This window comes from Arachis stenosperma, chromosome 6 (genome assembly GCF_014773155.1).
Source record: "Arachis stenosperma cultivar V10309 chromosome 6, arast.V10309.gnm1.PFL2, whole genome shotgun sequence".
In the NCBI taxonomy this organism is placed as follows: domain Eukaryota; kingdom Viridiplantae; phylum Streptophyta; class Magnoliopsida; order Fabales; family Fabaceae; genus Arachis; species Arachis stenosperma.
The window spans coordinates 145,674,703-145,696,184 of NC_080382.1; the positions used below are offsets into that span (position 1 = coordinate 145,674,703).

The 21,482-nt window shown below is 35.0% G+C and overlaps 1 long non-coding RNA gene across 1 annotated transcript; it reads right to left on the minus strand.

The window, feature by feature from the left end:
• Positions 1–3,626: 3,626 nt before the first annotated feature.
• LOC130935073 (uncharacterized) lies at positions 3,627–19,971 on the minus strand. Its single transcript, XR_009067788.1, has 2 exons — positions 6,890–19,971; positions 3,627–6,711 (listed from the first exon to the last, which is right to left on the minus strand). It is a non-coding gene; the product is annotated as an uncharacterized LOC130935073 (long non-coding RNA).
• Positions 19,972–21,482: the final 1,511 nt, after the last annotated feature.

Here is a 21,482-nt window from a genome sequence, read left to right on the forward strand (position 1 = left end):
ATAACCATATTAATAAATTTATAATTTCTAATGACATAAAAAATTATATTTTTTATATTCATAAACATTAAAATCTTTGTAATTATAAATATCTATTAAATATAATTATAAACCAAATATTCATAATTATAAACCAAATTTTCATTCAAAATATAAGTATAAATATTCTTTCCAAAGCAAAATAAACATAATCTAAAACATAATTATAAATATTGTCTCCAAAATAACATAAACATAATTCAAAATATTCAATTTTTATCTTCAAACTCATGTAAGTTAGGTTGGAGGAAGTTAGATTTTGGCAAAAAAAATTGCAAAAAAACCTCAATATGCAAGAACCACAACTCTGCGCTATCTCTTTGATCTCTTCTAGTAGTGAGATTTCTTTAAATCAACAGCTTGTTCTGTAGTGATTTTGTTAAAAATACCTTCTTGTATTTTAATATTTGACATAGTATCTTGTATAAATTCTTGAAAAATCTTTTTTATTTTATTTTTTCCCACTCTGAGTTTCACTATTATTTGATATATTTATCTCTTGGCATTTTTCTCCAATAAAATCCTTAATTCTCTTCATTCTTTACATAATAAAGAATTTGTTTTTCGAGTTATTTTTTTTAAGATCTTATTGAAAAATAAAAATAATTTTATATTTAAATATCTCATACAAAAAAAAATTTTATTTATCAATTATATTTAGATATAATATAAATATCTTTTTAAAGAAAAAAATCTTTTAAAAAAATATAAATGACAGCTTTTTAAAAAAAGATATTTTTTATTTTTTAATTTTTTTTTTTTAATCAAGATAATGGAATCCAAACAAACACTAAACTCAAGTTACAAAATGTGATCATAAATAGTCAATGTTCAATCAACTCTAAGATTTATTCAACTAGTTTAACGCTTAATTCACTCAATTAACATGTCAGAATTCGAGAATTCGAGTATTTTTAAGGCACAACTCACAAACTCGCAGGAGTTTACTCCTAAATTTTGAACTCAATTTCGGACATGAACTCCTATTTTCAAAGCTTAAAACAACAGCAAAATCGTAGACAAGTAAGATAATTATTTTCCCTTAGCAATCATGATTGCTGCGAGTTAAAGAAAGCATACATGAATAGCAACAAATTAACCTCCAATTTCAAATTCAAATCATTTTCTATCCGTTACCAATTCCTAGTAGCGCCTGACCCCTCAGCAACCCCAACAGCACTGTAACCACCCCTCTAGCTCCAACATCGCCATGACTCATCCAATTAAAACAACCATTCAGTTATAAATAAAATTGATCACCCCTAAAAATGTTAAATATGTATACTTCAAACAAGTCTAATAAACTAATCATTCTAATACTCATTAAAATAACCATCTGCATATCTACTACATTAAATATTCAGATCGTAAATAACCATCCGCATTAGGCACAAAAATAACCATCCCTAACCTAATGTAATGAATATCTGCATAAAAAGGGCTTTCACTTTTGTACTTGAGAGGTGAGCGGCGCGATCGGTGGTGACGAAGACGCGACGCCAACCATGCCGCCAACACGAGGGCGACGAGGTCGTACCAGCGGAGAATGCGGCGCATGAGAGAGCCGGATCGGTGCAGAGGCAGCTCATCTCGTCCTAGGAGATGGAGACTGTGACGACACGGTTTGCAAGGCGAGAAGAAGTGTGAGAAAGACGCTGGGAGGGAAAAACCGCCGTCACGGAGGAGGGGCTACACGACTGGTGCGATGCGGGACTAGCTGCGCAACGGTGCTGTTGGGCGTTCGTGGTGCACACGTCGGCGGCTGATGTTCGTGGTGCAGCACCAGCAAGAGAGAAAGAGATAGGCTAGTTTCCGTATCTGTTTTAAATCCTTATTTATTTTGAATTTTAAATTAGTAATTATTAAAAATTAATTATTTATTTATTATTTGATATTGAAATTATTTTTATTTGATATTGAAACTATTTATTATTTGATGTTAATTTCAATTTTATTCCTGTCGTACATTAAATTTATTAGCTTCCCATGCTTTTTCTCTATGAAGAATTAAAAATCTTAAGCTCTTTGAAAATAAAAAAATATTTATTTATTATTTAATGTTAATTTCAATTTTATTTCTATCGTACACATTGTACACTAAATTTATTAGTTCTCATACTCTTTCTCTATGAAAAATTAAAAATCTTAAAACTCTGAAAATAAAGAATTTTATGCTGAGTTTTATATTTATGCTTGGACCTCTTATGAGAAGTTGAGACCAATCAATAAAAAGAGTGAAGAAATAGACTATAAGAAGCACCACCATAAAGGAAAAAAAGAGTTGATAGTTATGTAGAGTATATTCATAAACATGTGACTGCAATGGTTGGTTATCTTTTGAACATAGATAAACTTAGTGTACTAACTTCGAAAACAACTGCACATGAATTTTCACTTTTTTTTGTGAATTTATAGAAAAAAACCAATGTTGATAAGACAAACTTTGCAAAATCCATTCCAAGAACAAGAGATCAAAAAAGAACAGAAAATAAAGAAAAAAATCATTATGATTTACTTGTTCCTGAATTCTTTTTTTGCGCCGTAAAAAATTAAGAATTCTAATTTGTTTCCATTCTAAGAATAGAAATAGTGCACATAGAAAAACAATATTTTACAATAAGAATAATAAAGTAAATAATTGCTATAACGTTTTGGCTGAAAATAAGGATCTTGATAGAAAAAAAAACCTAATGAATTTCCATTAAGATGTAATGCGGGTGCAACTGTTCCTGACATGGAATCAGTGAGAATTTATTTTTGAAAAGCAGCTAGGAGTTAGAAATTATTTTTGTAAGGATTGAGCTTTTAATATTTCAGATTTTACTTATTGAGATGCTTGGAAAAGGACAACAGCACAACAAAATCCAATAAATATAACATGATGCAACTTATAGAAATTAGTTACTTTAACTGGCTTACTTTCTATGCGATATTTTATCCACACTTTTAATGCCACAAGGTTTATCTTTTATTTTATGTTGGTGCTTTATTTTAAATTTTGATGGTACCTAAATTAACCCAAAATGTGGAACTTCTTTTTTTTTTTGTGTTAAACATATAACAGAAAATTTGCAATAAATTAGTGGATCATTTAAAGTGGAAACTTAAAAAATTTATATTTGTTTTGATTTGATAATACCAGTTCTTCAGAATTTGGCGAACGCAATCGAGTGGATTATTATTCTTATTTTGGTAGTGCTCCGTGCACTTCTGGAATCAATTACGAATTTACGATCATCGCCTGTTTAATTTTATTCCTATTTGACTTGATGCTCTCAGCCACGAAACGCATAAAATAGTTAACCCAGTAGGGAAAGGAGACCAAGGAATTTACGTGGTTCGGTCAAATGACCTACATCCACGGGAACAATAATAAAGGCATTCCACTATAAGAATCCACAGTACAATCTTGAAATACACAGTGAAATCAGGAAAGAAGAAACAGTAAAGAAAAAAACGGCTAAACCATTTTTCTTGGCGGTAGGCAAATGTTCCTCCATGATGCCGCTCCAATTAAACACCTGAAACATATCCTACACACACGAACACGACATATATCCCACCCGAAAACATTGGAATCAGAAGCAATGTAAAAGCTAACCCCCCGGGCGCATTTTATTAGGTAAGAACATAATCCAAATAGCAACTTGGGTCAAAACAGCAGATTTCAAGTTCGGCGTGCAAGGATATGTACCATTTGAATAGATCAGCATGCATATACACAAGGACGACAAAATAATGGAGTTATGTTAATACACACACCAAAGCAGCTAAGCAACATAACTGAACCATCAATAATCTTCTATAAACAATAGTTGAACAACAATGCATAAACATCAACACAACCATTCTACCACTCGTATACTGTTGGAACCAACACAACACGTACATTGCGGCCTTCTATTTTAAGCACATGATCAGAGCCTCCGAAATACCTTCCTAATACCCCCATTCAAATTCAAACAATGCACATCGACCAGCACACACCCCGCAAAAGAAACCATCCAGAACATATAAAAATGGCCTAAAGATCACATAAGAAACTGCATGTCGACTTTACCACCCATCCAGAATCCAAATAAAATTTCAAATCCCAAAAAATCACTGGAAAAGTAGATACACATAGAATTTACTGCAAAGCTGCGAGAGATAACTGCACAAGCATGCTACTTCAAAGACATACAAGTTGACTTGTAACAACCACCAATAGCACCAACCGTTCTGTAGTGTGTCAGAAGTTAAGAATAAACAAAGAGAAGGGCTACTTACAAGGGACACTAAAACACATTTTATAAACAAATCCAAAATGAAACGGCTTTCCAAGTCAAAAGTGAAAGCACGGGCGACAGAAAATGCAGACCATAAAAAACATCGTTCTGCTTTTACTTCTGCTAGAGAAGATGAGGGATGCACTTGAATCATAGCTTATTACAGCAACCACTACATTTGCACATGGAAAGTATCTTCACCAGACCACTGGAAAAAAAAAACCGATTATCCTGCTTCCAGAGAAAAAAAAACCACCATAACTGTTGTAGAATCACCAATCAACCCAACCATTGATTCCAGAAAACCACTACATTTGCACATGGAAAGTATCTTCACCAGACCACTGAAAAAAAAAACCGATTATCCTGCTTCCAGAGAAAAAAAAAACCACCATAACTGTTGTAGAATCACCAATCAACCCAACCATTCCCTCAACATCTCTTTTCTCCGCATGCCAGAGTACTAACTCAAACTGCATAGAAATTAGTCCACAATGCTCCCAAGCAAGAGAAAAATACAGAAGGCATCAGATAAGTTCAGATTTCAGAAACAGCTACCAACTCCTGAAATGCGAGCCTGATCTTCTGCTGCCCCAGGATAGAAATCAGCCAAAAATCGGGTTCGCAAACTGCACGATAGCAAGTTCGCAAAATGATAGTAAACCTCAATAAAGAAAACTTCATAATTCATCATGAAGTAAACAAATAACAAAATTCCTGAACCCTTTGCTACCACGGTAATATCCAAATCCTTAGCAACAAGAACATTCCCTCACCAAAATTCACCCGAGGAGGCTACAACAAAATTCCATGCAGAGTTAAGAGGCAATAGAGTCCCCCAAGGAAGAAAATTAATATAGATAAATAAAAGCATCATTTCCATCTCAAGCTTCAGTTACTTACTGTGCTAACCTACATTATGAAATTTGAGAGGTGTTTTCACAAAGAATTCAATTAATTTAATCACATAAAGAATTGAATAGTGCATTCAAAATAACCATGTAACAAATAAGCATATAATTAGCACGTAACAAATAACCATGTCTAACCGGATACTCCGACCACCTTAAGATCCTACATTCAAAATAAATGCAACAGTAATCCAGACGAAGAGGGGCGCTCCACAATAAGCAGAAAAGGGAACCACAGATGTAGAACAGTAGAATAGACGTGAGTGGTTGTAGTGTGTTCTTTTTTTTGGTGTGTGTGGTACTGAAGCGAGATGGAAAGCTGATTATTTATCCATAGAAAGTCGAAAGAGATGTTGAGTTCAACATTTAAAATCCAAATGCAAATCCCGGCTCCTGCCAGATATAACTAGAAGAATGGAGAAGATTACTAGGTTAGGGTGAAAATACAGAAAAAATATAATGACAAGTTAGAAGTCACCAGTTATACTTAGGTCCTTCAAGACCAAAGTCCAATTACCGAACCCTGCTGAATATATGAGAGCCAAATGTAGAAGAGCGAAAGAGAAAAGTCATCCAAAATCCAAAGAAAGAAAAAGCTTTTAAAATAGATCCAAACAGAAGCTTTAAAAACCCGGCCCAGTTATATTCAACTCCTGCAAATCCCAGATAAACATAAGACACACTGAACCCATAGAAGAACGAAAGAGAGAGGTGAAAACTTTTAAATGTTTTTAACCAATTAGAAGTAACCAGTTACACTTAGATCCTTCAACACCTAAACCTGCTGAATATATTAGCCAAACGCATAAGAACGGAAGAAGAAAATTCCAATTGAATTATGAATCCCTAAACCTGCTGAATGTGAAAGCCAAGCATAGAAATACGGAAGAGAAAAATTAAGTAGAAGCTTTAAAAACCAGTCCCGGTTATACTTTAAATCCTACGATACTCCAGATTGAACCCCAGATCCTGCCAAACATAAGACACTGAACCGTAGAAGAAATACTCCAGATTGAACCCCAGATCCTGCCAAACATAAGACACTGAATCATAGAAGAATGGAAGAGATCATCATGGTGAAAGTCCACAAACAAATAAATTTAATAACCAGCTATAAGTCATCAGTTATACTTGCGTCCTTAACACCCAAGTCCAATTACAAATTCCTTATCTTGCCAGACAAAAGAGAAAAATTTTGAAAATCCAAACAAAGCAGCAGCAGCTTTTGTCCCAATTATACTTGAATCCAAACAAAGCAGCAGCAGCTTTAAAAACCAGTCCCAATTATACTTAAATCTTTCAGTACTCCAAAGTGATGTTTAGGTTGAAGGTTAAAACCCATAGAAAGTCCAATTGCAAATCACAGCTCCTGCCAAACATAAGACACTGAATCGTATAAAAAGGGAAGAGATTAAGGTGAAGATCCAGAAAAAACCAGTCACCAGTTATGCTTAGGTCCTTCAAAACTCGAGTCCAAACACAAATCCCTGATCCTGTGGGATATAGAGGAGCCAAACATAGAACAAAAGACAATAATAAGTTGAAAATCCAAACAACGCTTTAAAAAACTATACAACAAAAATTTGAAAACCATTCAGAAGTCACTCATTTAAGTACAAAATCCTAGTTACATCCAAGAAGAGGTCCTTCAATATTTCAAAGTCGACTTACAAATTCCAGATGCTGCCAAACACATGGTACTCAACATGGAGTGACAAAGATGAACCGAAAAGAAGTTTCCAGTTTTGCGCACACAAAGCAAAATCATAGTTGCGATTTCCCTAATAGAAAGTGAAATCAAGAAGTTTTCCTTAGTAGTAAGGTAAAATCAAGACAAGTTAAAACCTAATAACAGAATGAAGAAGAGTTTTAAGGCCAGCACAACAATCCAACACAGTTTCAACATAATTCAGACCCCTCGCAGCGTTCAAGCAAAATTCTCCAATTATGGGTAGTGTGCCAAATTACGGCAAACACGTAAAGCTGAAGATAAACAAAAGAAATAGCTTGTCAAACTGATGGAAGACCAGATCAAACCACACGTAAAGCTGAAGATAAACAAAAGAAATAGCTTGTCAAACTGATGGAAGACCAGATCAAACCACAAACCAAAACACGTCGTGAGAACAAATGGCAAAGTTGAGGTGGGAAAACTATAGTAGACAAAATCTTGCTCCTGAACCCCCCAAATTAATCTCCAATACACTCGGTCATTTAACTGCACAAAGCATGTTCACGATTCAATTCCAATACCTCGTCCAAAGAGAAAACACCACCAAAAATGTTGAACTAAAATCAAATCCTCTTATTGTTATTAGTGAGACTGAGAACTAATAACGCCCACAACCAATGCACAGTGTGATTCAGCTCAGAGATGGCTGGAAGCACAAACAACTATACAATTCACGTTATCGAATCCAATCTTTTATGTGCTCGGCCAAATATATTGCTGAGATAAAAAGCAAAATCGAGTATATATAATATACAGTCAGCATATATGATAAACCATGACCAATAAGAGCTCATTAAACGCTTACTCTCCAATCTTGAAAGTGTGTCCACAAGTAGGATGAGGGAACAACAGGTTTCTCAAAGCAAACGGTCAAAATCATGAAAAACAAAACACAAACTACTATACCGAGCTAGAAGTCACCATAAGAATATGGTAGTCAAAAGTATTGACTGGAAGACAAACACTGCAAAGGAACAGGAATTGTCATGTTCATACTAAATACATGGGAAGAAATTAGAAGAGACAAGAGAAAAGATCTAGGGCATCCAAACTCCAAGTAGAAGTCACCAACTCCACATCTAACTCGGATTAGACGGACAATGTTACTCAACCAACTCAACGAACATAACACTGCAAGAAAACAGGTTCAAATTGAACTTGGAATGAACCATTAATGCTAGAAAATAAATATGGCAGAAAAATTCAATAGAGAAGACAGGTTTAATCCAAGATCATGAGCCTCTATTATTGTTGCAAAGCTTCTTTTCCAAATCATATCTTCTAATCCAAAACTTTAAATTGCTGCAACCAATGAAAAGCATTGGAGGTCATAAACAACGTGAAATGACTATATAATCAAGTTATTTATATAATATTTAGGGGGCAGAAAGAAAAAAGAATAATACAAGGACATATCAATCTCAGAATATTGAACACAGTCTTGGTGCAATCCCATACCGTTCAATTGGTTCCTAAGGAAAAGAGAAACAAAAACCGATTTCCAAGCAGGAGAGAATAACAAAGAAAACAACACAAAGTAGCAAATTTGAAATTAAAAAAAAAAAAACAAAATTAAACAAATGAACCAGACAAGTGCAAAAGCATATCACCAGGATGCACTCAACACCCATGAGCGGACAATACTGCACAGGAAACCGAAGACTTTCAAATGCTGCTAGCACAGTAGGTTGGAATGAACAAAAAGGAAAGGAGTTTGGAAAAACTGTTTTAGGAAACTAGATTCCATCCACTGTATGCATCGTGCTCAACAACCCGGCTACAATGCTGCATAGAATATAAACTACGTTTTAATTCATAATGCATGCTTTATAATATTTAAAACTGTTTTAGGAAACTAGATTCCATCCACTGTATGCATCGTGCTCAACAACCCGGCTACAATGCTGCATAGAATATAAACTACGTTTTAATTCATAATGCATGCTTTATAATATTTAGTTAAATGATCAAGGAAATAAAATGTAAAGAGAATCAGATTGCTTTTATGGAATTAGATATATGATCCTCCCGTCTTGCAGAATATTCTTCTGATCTATAATTCCCCAATCTCCCAAATACACTGCAAGCCAAGCAAAAACAAGCAAACCTAAATTTCTCCAGGAATAACAATAGTACAGAATAGGAGAATTTTCAGGAAAAGCAAGGATTCAGAGAGTTCTTAGTTTCTTCAGATCTGGGCAAAAGTAGAATTCATCCTCCAAACACCAACAAAAAAGCGGGCATTCATAATCCAGATAATGTCGCACTAACAATCAACAGAACAGCTGCGTGAAAGAAAAGCCATGTTCAAACAACACAACTATCACTGAACCAGATCATCAAATTAGAAAAGCTCAACCAAACTTCCAGAAAAGATCTTAAATGAAGCCAACACATCATCCACATAATTCGCTACACCTGAAGAGAGAAAATCATAGTTCCAAGCCAACAAACAAGAATAGCACCCTGTCCATATGTTCATAGCCTAGTTCTTTTCCCTGTGAAACTGTAAATATTCCCACAATTATCAAATTCAGAAAGATCTTGATCAGCAGCTAACCAAATCCGAAATCCACAAATCCGAGAACAGTTCTATAAACGACTAGATAGAAATTCACAGGAAAAACAGATCAAAGAACACTCCTGCCCAAGCAATATGGAAGAACATCGAAGAAATGAAATGCACAGAAACAAGACGTTAGACACAGAGAACACTAAAGCCAGTTAGAAGTCACCATTATACATGAATGCCGTTGCCAAAAGTATGATTGGAAGACAACACTGCAAATGAACAGATGAAATTCAATTGATATCTGCATACTTATGCATATGAACTAGCGAAAAAAAATTAAAAAAAAAAAACAAGAGACGAGAGACAAGAAATCCAGTGCGTCCAAACTCCAGGTACAGAAGTCACCAGCTACACAATGTTACCCGACCAAAACGATAACACTGCAAGAGAACCAAGTTCAAATTGATGCACGACCATTAACACAAGATAGTTGAAAAAGAGAAGTTAATCAGATTATGATGCTTGTATTATTTTGAGCCCTCCTGCCATATATCTTCTATCCATTATTCCAGATTTCTGCAACCAATTTAAAGCATTGCATGACATAAACAAGAGAACAACGTAATCAAACTATTATTTAATACTAAAAGAGTTCATGCATATGTTACGAGGGAATTATCAATTTCGGAATCTTGGACACATCGCCAAAGTGCAATCCCATGTCCTTCAATTGGCTCCTAAGGCAAAAAAGAGAAACATAAACCGATTTCCAGGAAAGACAGAATTATGAAAAGAACAAGGAACCAAAGCAATCAATTATTTAAATAAAAAAAAAAAAAAAAAAAAAAACAAAACTTAAACAAATGAACCAGGCAAGTGCAAGAAACATATCGACCAGGAAGCACTAAACACCCGCGGGTAACAATATCAGACAACACTGCATAGGAACACATCCACATTTAATTCACAATGCTGGCACAGTAGGTTGGGAAAGAAAATGCAGGGAAAGAAAGTTAAAAAAACTGTTCTTGTTCTCTATCCTCCGTATGTGTCGCACTCAAAACCACGCTTCAAGGTGGACAATGCTGCATAGAATATAATACACATTTTAATTCACATGCATGATTTATAATTTATAATTGAATCTTAAAAAACGGATAAAAGTAAAGAATCTGTTCTGTTTTAAGGAATTAGATATCTAGTCGTCCCTGTCGATTATAGCAGTAAATTCTTCCAATACCTCCGGTCTACAAATCTCAACCTCCCAAATGCACTGCAAAGCAAGCAAAACCGAAGCTGAATCCCTCTACATAATGATGATAAGAACAGTCGAAGAAAAGAAGTTTCAGGGGAAAAAAAAAGCAAGGGTAAAAAGTTCTCGGTTTCTTCTGATCCGGGCAAAAGCAGAATCCATCCTCCAATCACCCAACAAGCAAACGTTCACATTCTACATCTCGCCTGAATAATCAGGAAAACAGTCCGGTGAAAGAAAAGCCATGTTCAACAACCAAAACCGTAGCTAAATCTCTATACATAAAGAATAATAGTTCAAGAATAGAAGTTTCAGAAAAAGCAGGGTGTAAAGAGAGTTCTCAGTTTTTTCGGATTTAGGAAGAAGCAGAATTCATCCTCCAATAACCCACAAAAAGCTAGCGTTCACAATCAAGATCTCGCCTGAACAATCAAGAAAACAGTTCCAGATCATCAAATTAGAAAAGCTCAATCAACACAGAACTGTAACAGAACAGATCATCAAATTACAAAAGCTCAACCAAACTTCCAGGATCTTCAATCCAGCTAACAGACCATCCAAGAAAACTCGCCATACTTAAGCAGAGAAAATCATAATTCCAATCCAGCAAATAATGAATAACACTCCATTCATATGTTCGTTCTTTTCCCTGAGCAACCTAATAACAATTTTCAAGGTTATTGATTTGAAAGAAAGGATCACAAGTGGTTCTCAAAGATCATCATGAAGAACAAACTCCTCGTTTTATTGAAATCCAGAAGAAAGCATCTCAATCAGCAGCTAAGCAAATCCACAATCCACATATCCGAATACAGTTCTATAAAAGGAATCAGATAGTAATTCACAGCAAAAAGATATCGAATCTTCTCGATCCTGAATGATATCTTGAAATCAGAAACCATAGAAAACCACACGAAGGGAAAAAGATTAAAGCAAATATTCATAGAAGCGAAGAACATGAGCTCATAGAAATTAATTAGTTTGACTGGCTTACTTCTTATGTGGTATTTTAGCCACACTTTTAATGCCATAAAGATTCTCTCTTAGTTTAGACCAGTATTAATTCGGTAATGCATTGTGCATTTCTGGAATCAACTACGAATTTACGATCATTGTTCGATTTTGATTCCTATTTGACTAAAGCTCAGAGCCACCGAAACGCATAAAATAATTAGTCCAGTAGTAGGGAAATAGTAGGGAAAGGAGACCAAGGAATTTACGTGGTTCGGCCAAATGACCTACATCCACGGGAACAATAATAAAGGCATTCCACTATAAGAATCCACAGTACAATCTTTGCAATACACAGTGAAATCAGAAAAGAGAAAACAGTAAAGAGAATACAATCATAAAGACTAAACCATTTTTCTTGGCTATTAGGCAAATCTTCCTCTCCATGATGCCGCTCCGATTAAATACCTGAAACATATCCTATACACACGAACACAACATATATCCCACTCTACTTAAAAACATTGGAATAAGAAGCAATGTAAAGCAATAACCCGGACGCATTTTATTAGGTAAGAACATAATCGAAATAGCAACTCTTTCAAGTTCGGCGTGCAAGAATATATACCATTTGAATAGATCAGCATGCATATACACAAGGACGACAAAATAACGGAGTTATGTTAATACACCAAAGCAGCTAAGCAACAGAACTGAACCATCAATAGTCTTCGATAATGTTGGTTACGAAAAACCGACCTTCAAAAATCAAAAGCTCACCAAGCATCCCAAAAAGCAACGAACTAAAACCAAAGTTACTGAACAATAGTTGAACAAAGCATAAACATCAACACCACCATTCTACCAGTCATATATTGTTGGAACCAACACAACACGTACATGGCCTTTATTTTAGCACTGATCATAGCCTCCGAAATACCTTCCTAATACCCATTCAAAATTAAACAATGCACATCAGCGCATACCCCACAAAAGAAACCATCAGGAACGTATAAAATTGGCCTAAAGATCACATAACAAACTGCATGGCGACACTACCACCCATCCAGATCCAAATAAAAATCCAAATCACAAAAAATCACTGGAATAGCAGATGCACATAAAGTTTACTGCAAAGCTGCGAGAGAAAACTGCACAAGAATGCTGCTTCAAAGACATAGAACTTAACTTGTAAGTTGTAACAACCACCCAATAGCACCAACCATTCTGTAGTGTGTCAGAAGTTGAGAATAAACAAACAGAAGAGCTACTTACAAGGGCCACAGAAACAAATTTTATAAACAAACCCACGAAAATGAAACAGCTTTCAAAGACGAAAGTGAAAGAGCAGAAAATGCAGACCTCAAAACATCGTTCTGCTTTTACTTCTTTTGCTAGAGAAGATGAGGGATGTTCTTGAACCATGGCATACTACAGAAACCACTACATTTGCACAGGGAAAATATCTTCACCAGACTGCAGATATCAAATAATATAGATGCGCGACAACAGACAAGAATTAAAACCAATTATCCTGCTTCCAGAACAAAGAAAACACCATAACTGCTGTAGAACCACCAATCACCCCAGCCATTCCCTGAACACCCCTTTTCTCCGCATGCCAGAGTACTCGCTCGAACTGCACAGAAGTTAGACCACAGTTCTCCCGAACGAGAAAAATTACAGAATGCATCAGAAGAGCTCAGATTTCAGAAACAGCTACCAACTCCTGAACACCTGTGATCTTCCGTTCCCCCAAGATTGAAATCAGCCAAAAATGGGGTTCGCGAACTGCGGAAAAGCAAGTTCGCAAAATGATGGTAAACCTCAATAAAAAAACAAACTTCGTAATTCACCATGAATTAAATAAATAAAATTCCTGAACCCTTTGCTACCACAGTAATATCCAAATCCCTAGCAACAAGAACATTCCCTCACCGAGATTCACCTGAGGCTACAACAAAATTCCATGCAAAGTTAAGAGGCAATCAAGTCCCCTGAGGAGGAAAAGTAATATAGATGAATAAGGCATCATTTACATTTCAAACTTCATACTTGCTGTGCTAACCTACATTATGAAATTTGAGAGGTATTTTCACAAAGAATTCTACTAACTTGACAAATCACATAAAGAATTGAATAGTAGAGATCTTCAAACAAAGAAGCATATAATCATAACACCTAACAAATAACCATGTCTAACCGGGTGTATCTGACCACCTTAAGATCCTGCATTCAAAATAAATGCAAAAGTAACCCAGACAAAACAGACATGCAATCAATAAGCAGAAAAGCGGCGCTTCACAGATGTAGAAGAGTAGAATAGACGTGAGTGGTTCTAGTGTGTTCTTTTGTTTGTTGTGTGTGGTGTTTGTTGGATAGAAGTCACCAGTTGTACTGTAAATCTTTCACTACTCCGAAGTGATGGTAAACGGAATATTTAAAACCCATAGAAAGTGAGAGAGATGCCAAGTTAAAGTGAAATGGTAAGCTGATATTTAAAACCCATAAAAAGTAGAAAGAGATGTCAAGTTGAACTTTAAAATCCAAAAGCAAATCCCAGATCCTGCCAAATATAACTAGAAGAAGGGACAAGATTAAGGTGAAAATACAGAGAAAATGTAATAACCAGTTAGAAGTCACCAGTTATACTTGGGTCCTTCAAGAACAAAGTCCAATTACCGAACCCAGATCCTGCTTAATATATGATCCAAATGTAGAAGAGCAAAAGAGAAAAGTCTTAAAGTTGAAAAATCCAAAGAAAGAAAAAGCCTTAAAAAAGATCCAAACAGAAGCTTTAAAAACCCGGCAGTTATATTCAACTCCTTCAATACTCGAAAGTGATGTCAAGTTGAACCATTTAAATTGCAATTGCAAATCCCTGCCAAACATAAGACACACTGAGCCCACAGAAGAACGGAAGAGAGAGGTGAAAACTCAAAAGAAAATGTTTTTAATAACCAATTAGAAGTAACCAGTTACACTTGGATCCTTCAACACCTAAACCTGCTGAATATATTGGCCAAACGTATAAGAACGGAAGAGGGAAATTCCAATTCAATTATGAATCCCTAAACCTGCTGAATGTGAAAGTCAAACAGAGAAAAATGGAAGAGAAAAATTAAGTTGAAGACCCAAACAATGAAGCTTTAAAAACCAGTCCCAGTTACTTTAAATCCAACATACTCAAGATTGAACCCCAGATCCTGCCAAACATAAGACGCTGAACCGTAGAAGAATGTAAGAGATCATGGTGAAAATCCACAAACAAAAAAATTTAATAACCAGTTAAAAGTCATCAGTTATACTTGCGTCCTCAACACCCAAAAGCCGAATTACAAATCCCTTATCCTGCCAGACGAAAGAGAAAAATTTTGAAAATCCAAACAAAGCAGCAGCAGATGTTAAAAACCTGTCCCAATTATACTTAAATCTTTCATTACTCCAAAGTGATGTTTAGGTTGAAGGTTTGCAAAACCCGTGGAAAGTCCAATTGCAATCCCAGCTCCTCACAAACATAAGACACTGAACGGTAGGAAAAAGGAAAGAGATTAAGGTGAAGATCCAGGAAAAACCAGCCACCAGCCACCACCCACCAGTTATGCTTAGGTCCTTCAATACCCAAGTCCAAATACAAATCACTGATCCTGTGGAATATAGAAGAGCCAAACGTAGAACAAAAGACAATATTAAGTTGAAATCCCACACATGAAGCTTTAAAAACTATTCGAAGAAAATTTGAAAACCATTCAGAAGTCGCTCATTTAAGTACAAAATCCTAGTTAAACCATCCAAGAAGAAGTCCTTCAATATTTCAAAGTCGACTTGCAAATTCCAGATGCTGCCAAACACTACTCAACATGAAGAGTGACAGAGATGAACCAAAAAGAAGTTTATAGTTATGTGCGCACAAAACAAAATCATAGTTGCAATTTCCCCAACAGAAAGTGAAATCAAGCCATCATGGTTACAGTTTTCCCTTAGAAGTAAAGTAAAATCAAGTTAAAACCTAAACAAAATCCTTCAATATTTCACATGCAAGAACAGATGTAAGGCCAGCACAACAATCCAAAAGTTCTAACATAATTCAGACCCCTCACAGCGTTCAAGCAAAATTCTCCAATTAGGGTAACGTGCCAAATTATGGCAAACACGTATGCAGAAAGCTGAAAATAAACAAAAGAAACAACTTGCCAAACTGATGAAGACCAGATCAAACCAAAACATAAGGTGAGAAAATTGTGCAGACAAAATCTTGCTCCTGAATCCCCGAAGTTAATCTCCAATACACTCCGTGGTTTAACTGCACAAAAAGCATGTTCACGATTCAATTCCAATACCTCATCTAGAGAGAAAACACCAACCAAAAATGTTTGAACTAAAATCAAATCCTCTTATCCTTATTAGTGAGACTGAGAACTAATAACCCCCCACAACTGATGCACCATGTGATCCTGCTCGGAGATAACTGGAAGCATAAACAACCATACGATTCGTGTGATTGAATAAATTGACTATATATGATACAGTCTATATGGTATATGACGACCAATAAGAGCTCATTAAACAGCTCATTAAACGCTTACTCTCCTATCTTGAGTGTCCACAACTAGGATGAGGGAACGGCCTATCATCATTCTCAAAGCTAACAGTCAAAATCATGAAGAACAAAACACAAACTGCTATACCGAGTTAGAAGTCACCATATGAATATCGTAGACAAAAGTATCGACCGGAAGACAACACTGCAAAGGAACAGGAATTGTAACAGGAGAGAGAAAAGAAAAGATCTAGGGCATTCAAACTCCAGGTAGAAGTCACCAACTCCACAACTAACGATTACACGGACAATGTTACTCGACCAACTCAACGAACATAACACTGCAAGAAAACAGGTTCAAATTGAACTTGGAATAAACCATTAATGCTAGAAAATAAATATGGCAGAAAAATTCAATAAACAAGACAAGTTTAATCCATGATCCTGAGCCTGTATTATTGTTGCAGAGCTTCTTTTTCAAATTATATCTTCTAATCCAAAATTTTAAATCGCTGCAACCAATGAAAAGCATTGGAGGTCATAAACAACGTGAAATGACTATATAAAGTTATTTTTATAATATTTAGGGGGCAGAAAGAAAAAAGAATAATAGAACAAGGACATATCAATCTCGGAATCTTGAATACAGTCTCGGTGCAATCCCATACCCTTCAATTGGTTCCTAATGAATAGAGAAACAAAAACCGATTTCCAAGCAGGAGAGAATAACGAAGGAAACAACACAAAGTAGCAAATTTTAAATTAAAAACAAAAAAAAAACACAAATTAAACAAATGAACCAGGCAAGTGCAAAAGCTTATCACCAGGATGCACTCAACACCCATGATCGGACAAAGAACTGCACGGGAAACCATAAAGACATTTATTTCAAATGCTGCTACCACAGTAGGCGGGAATGAACAAAAAGGAAAGAAGAGTTTGGAGAAACTGTTTTAGGAAACTAGATTCCATCCACTGTATGCATTGTGCTCAACAACCCGGCTACAATGCTGCAAAGAATATAAACTACATTTTAATTCACAATGCATGCTTCATAAATACGTAGTTAAATGATCAAGGAAATAAAATGTATAGAGAATCAGATTGCTTTTATAGAATTAGATATATGGTCCTCCTGTCTTGCATAATATTCTTCTGATCTACAATCCCCAATCTCCCAAATACACTGCAAACCAAGCAAAAACAAGCAAACCTAAATCTCCAGGAATAAATAGTACAGAATAGGAAAATTTTCAGGAAAAGCAAGGATTCAGAGAGTTCTTAGTTTCTTCAGATCTGGGCAAAAGTAGAATTCATCCTCCAAACACCAACAAAAAAGCGAGCATTCATAATCCAGATAATGTCGAATTAACAATCAACAGAACAGCTGCGTGAAAGAAAATCCATGTTCAAACAACACTATCACTGAACCAGATCATCAAATTAGAAAAGCTCAACCAAAATTCCAGGAAAGATCTTAAATGAAGCTAACACATCATCCACATAATTCGCTACACCTGACGAGAGAAAATCATAGTTCCAATCCGACAAACAAGAATGGCACCCTGTCCATATGTTCATAGCCAGTTCTTTTCCCTGTGAAACTGTAACTATTCCTAAAATTATCGAATCCAGAAAGAAGCATTTTGATCAGCAGCTAAGCAATCCAAAATCCACAAATCCAAGAACAGTTCTATAAACGACTAGATATAAATTCACAGGAAAAACAGATCAAAAAACACTCCTGCCCAAGCAATATGGAAGAACATCGAAGAAATGTAATGCACAGGAACAAGCCGTTAAACACAGAGAACACTAAAGCCAGTTAGAAGTCACCATTATACATGAATGCCGTTGCCAAAAGTATGATTGGAAGACAACACTGCAAATGAACAGATGAAATTCAATTGATATCTGCATACTTATGCATATGAACTAGCGAAAAAAAATTAAAAAAAAAAAAAACAAGAGACGAGAGACAAGAAATCCAGTGCGTCCAAACTCCAGGTACAGACGTCACCAGCTAGACAATGTTACTCGACCAAAACGAAAACACTGCAAGAGAACCAAGTTCAAATTGAATTTTGCACGACCATTAACACAAGATAGTTAAAAAAGAAGTTGATCAGATTATGATGCTTGTATTATTTTGAGCCTTCCCGCCATATATCTTCTATCCATTATTCCAGACTTCTGCAACCAATTTAAAGCATTACAGGACACAAACAAGATAACTCCGTAATCAAACTACTATTTATTACTAAAAAAATTGATGCATATGTTAGGAGGGAATTATCAATTTCGGAATCTTGGACACATCGCCTAAGTGCAATCCCATATCCTTCAATTGGCTCCTAAAGAGAAAAAGAGAAACATAAACCGATTTCCAAGAAAGACAGAATTATGAAGAAAACAACAAAGAACCAAAGCAGCCAATTATTTAAATAATATTAAAAAAAAAGCAGCAAAACTTAAACAAATGAACCAGGCAAGTGCAAGAAACATATCGACCAGGATGCACTCAACACCAGCGGGTAACAATATCAGATAACACTGCATAGGAAACACATCCACATTTAATTCACAATGCTAACACAGTAGGTTGGAAAAGAAAATGCAGGGAAAGAAAATTTAGAAAAACTGTTCTTGTTCTCTATCCTCCGCATGTGTCGCACTCAACCACGCTTCAAGGTGTACCAACGCTGCATAGAATATAATTCACATTTTACTTCACATGCATGATTTATAATTTATAATTGAATCTTAAAAAACGGATAAAAGTAAAGAATCTGTTCTGTTTTAAGGAATTAGATATCTTGTCGTCCGTGTCGATTATAGCAGTAAATTCTTCCAATATCTCCTATCTACAACTCTCCAACCTCCTAAATGCACTGCAAAGCAAGCAAAACCGAAGCTGAATCCCTCCACATAATGATGATAAGAACAGTCGAAGAAAAGAAGGTTCAGGAATAAAAAAGCAAGGGTAAAAGGGTTCTCGGTTTCTTCTGATCCAGGCAAAAGCAGAATCCATCCTCCAATCCCCAACAGAAAGCATGCGTTCAGATTCTACATCTCGCCTGAATAATCAGGAAAACAGTCCCGTGAAAGAAAAGCCATATTCAACAAGCAAAACCGTAGCTAAATCTCTATACATAAGAACAATATTTCAAGAATAGTAGTTTCAGGAAAAGCAGGGTGTAAAGAGAGTTCTCAGTTTTTTCGGATTTAGGAAGAAGCAGAATTCATCCTCCAATCACCGACAAAAAGCTAGCGTTCACAATCAAGATCTCGCCTGAACAATCAAGAAAACAGTTCCGTGAAAAAAAAGGCCATGTTCAACAACACACAACCGTAACAGAAACACAGAACCGTAACAGAACAGATCATCAAATTAGAAAAGCTCAACCAAACTTCCAGAACAAAAAGGATCTTCAATCCAGCTAACAGACCATCCAAGAAAACTCGCCATACTTAAGCAGAGAAAATCATAATTCCAATCCAGCAAACAATGAATAACACTCCGTTCATATGTTCGTTCTTTTCCCTGAGCAACCTAATAACAATTTTTAAAGTTATTGATTTGAAAGAAAGGATCACGAGCGGTTCAAAATTATATTAGCTTCAAAGATCATCGTCATAAGAAGAACAAACTCCGCGTTTTCTTGAAATCCAGAAGAAAGCATCTCAATCACAGCTAAGCAAATCTACAATCCACATATCCGAATACAGTTCTATAAAAAGAATCAGATAGTAATTCACAGCAAAAAGATACCGAATCTTCTAGATCATGAATGATATCTTGAAATCAGAAACCATGGAGAATGATATCTTGAAATCAGAAACCATAGAGAACCACACGAAGGGAAGAAGATTAAAGAAAATATTCACAGAAGCGAAGAAGAGTAGAATTAGCTAAAAGATAAGGAGTCTCGAACCGAAACCATTGCAACAACGCGTCCAAAATAACCTACAAGGCAGTATGAAGAGAATCAAGAGAACGCAGGTGTTTATATAGGAAGGGATGGGTGAGGATGGACGGCTATGATTAAGTCGGTGGGTGAGAGAATGGACGGTTATGATGCGTTTAAGAAAATAGTGGCGTTGATTTGACGCGGTTATCCTATTAAGGCGGTGGGAAGCTGTTGAAGAGTTTGTTGCTTTCTAGATAAGCATCACCTGAAAAGAATGTTGATTTAAATATAATTTAAATAAATTTAAAATTAAAAGAAAATATAATTATTATCTAGCGCTTTCTATAAAGTTCCAGCTGTAATACCCGTTGGCAAATACAATAAAAAAATTACAAATCATGGGGCGGCGACCCAAGCGCGTGTCCCATGGTATATTGGATTTCTACTGGCTGAGATACCGGAGATTAACCGAGATGCGATATGAATTATATCATATCAACTTTTTAAAAGTTTAATATTTAATTATACAATTTTTTTTTCCATACACTAATAATACAGAGTCACCAAAAAAAGTCATCAAAGAAATAATAGATAAATTCGTGATTTTTATTTTTATTTTTATTTTTTATTTTTTCAGATCATTAGTATAAGAGTTAATTATCTTTTAACCGGAGCTTAGTTAAGAAAGGGGCCATGGTCTCCAAATTTTTGTTAAAAGAATTAGTTATACTTTTTAAAAAATAAAAAATAGTTTATTTGACTCAAATACTTTACTATGATTTAAAATACTAACGTTCAATCTTCATCTCTTACTTTGATTGCACAATAGTTTTTAGTTTTAAATATTCAAAACATGTTGAATTTTGACTGAATTGAGTGTATTCGCATTTCACATCTCTCTATTCAATAAATAACACTCCCTCTACCTTTGAGTTCAAATATAAAAAATTAAATATTTTTTATTTATGTAATTTAATATTATTTTATATTTTACTGTTTATTTAATTTAATTTTTCATATGATAAAAGATATTAGAATATTCAATAAGTATTGATATTATTGTATTTGTATAAATTGATAAAAAAAATTAATAAATATTATAAATTTTAATATTTGTATTTCTAACTTCTTTTTTATATATTTTACAGGATATATATTTAAATTTTTATATAAAATAATCATGAAAAATAAAAAAATTGATGCATTTTTTATGAGGAAGGCTAATATTCAAAAAGAACATATAACTTTTACAATATCAACACCTATAGATAATTCTTCTGCCTCAATGAATCATGAAAAAAGTGAGATACAACCTTCAAAAGTTCAAAGAGTCGCATCTGATGAGTTTGACCTTAATTATTTGGAA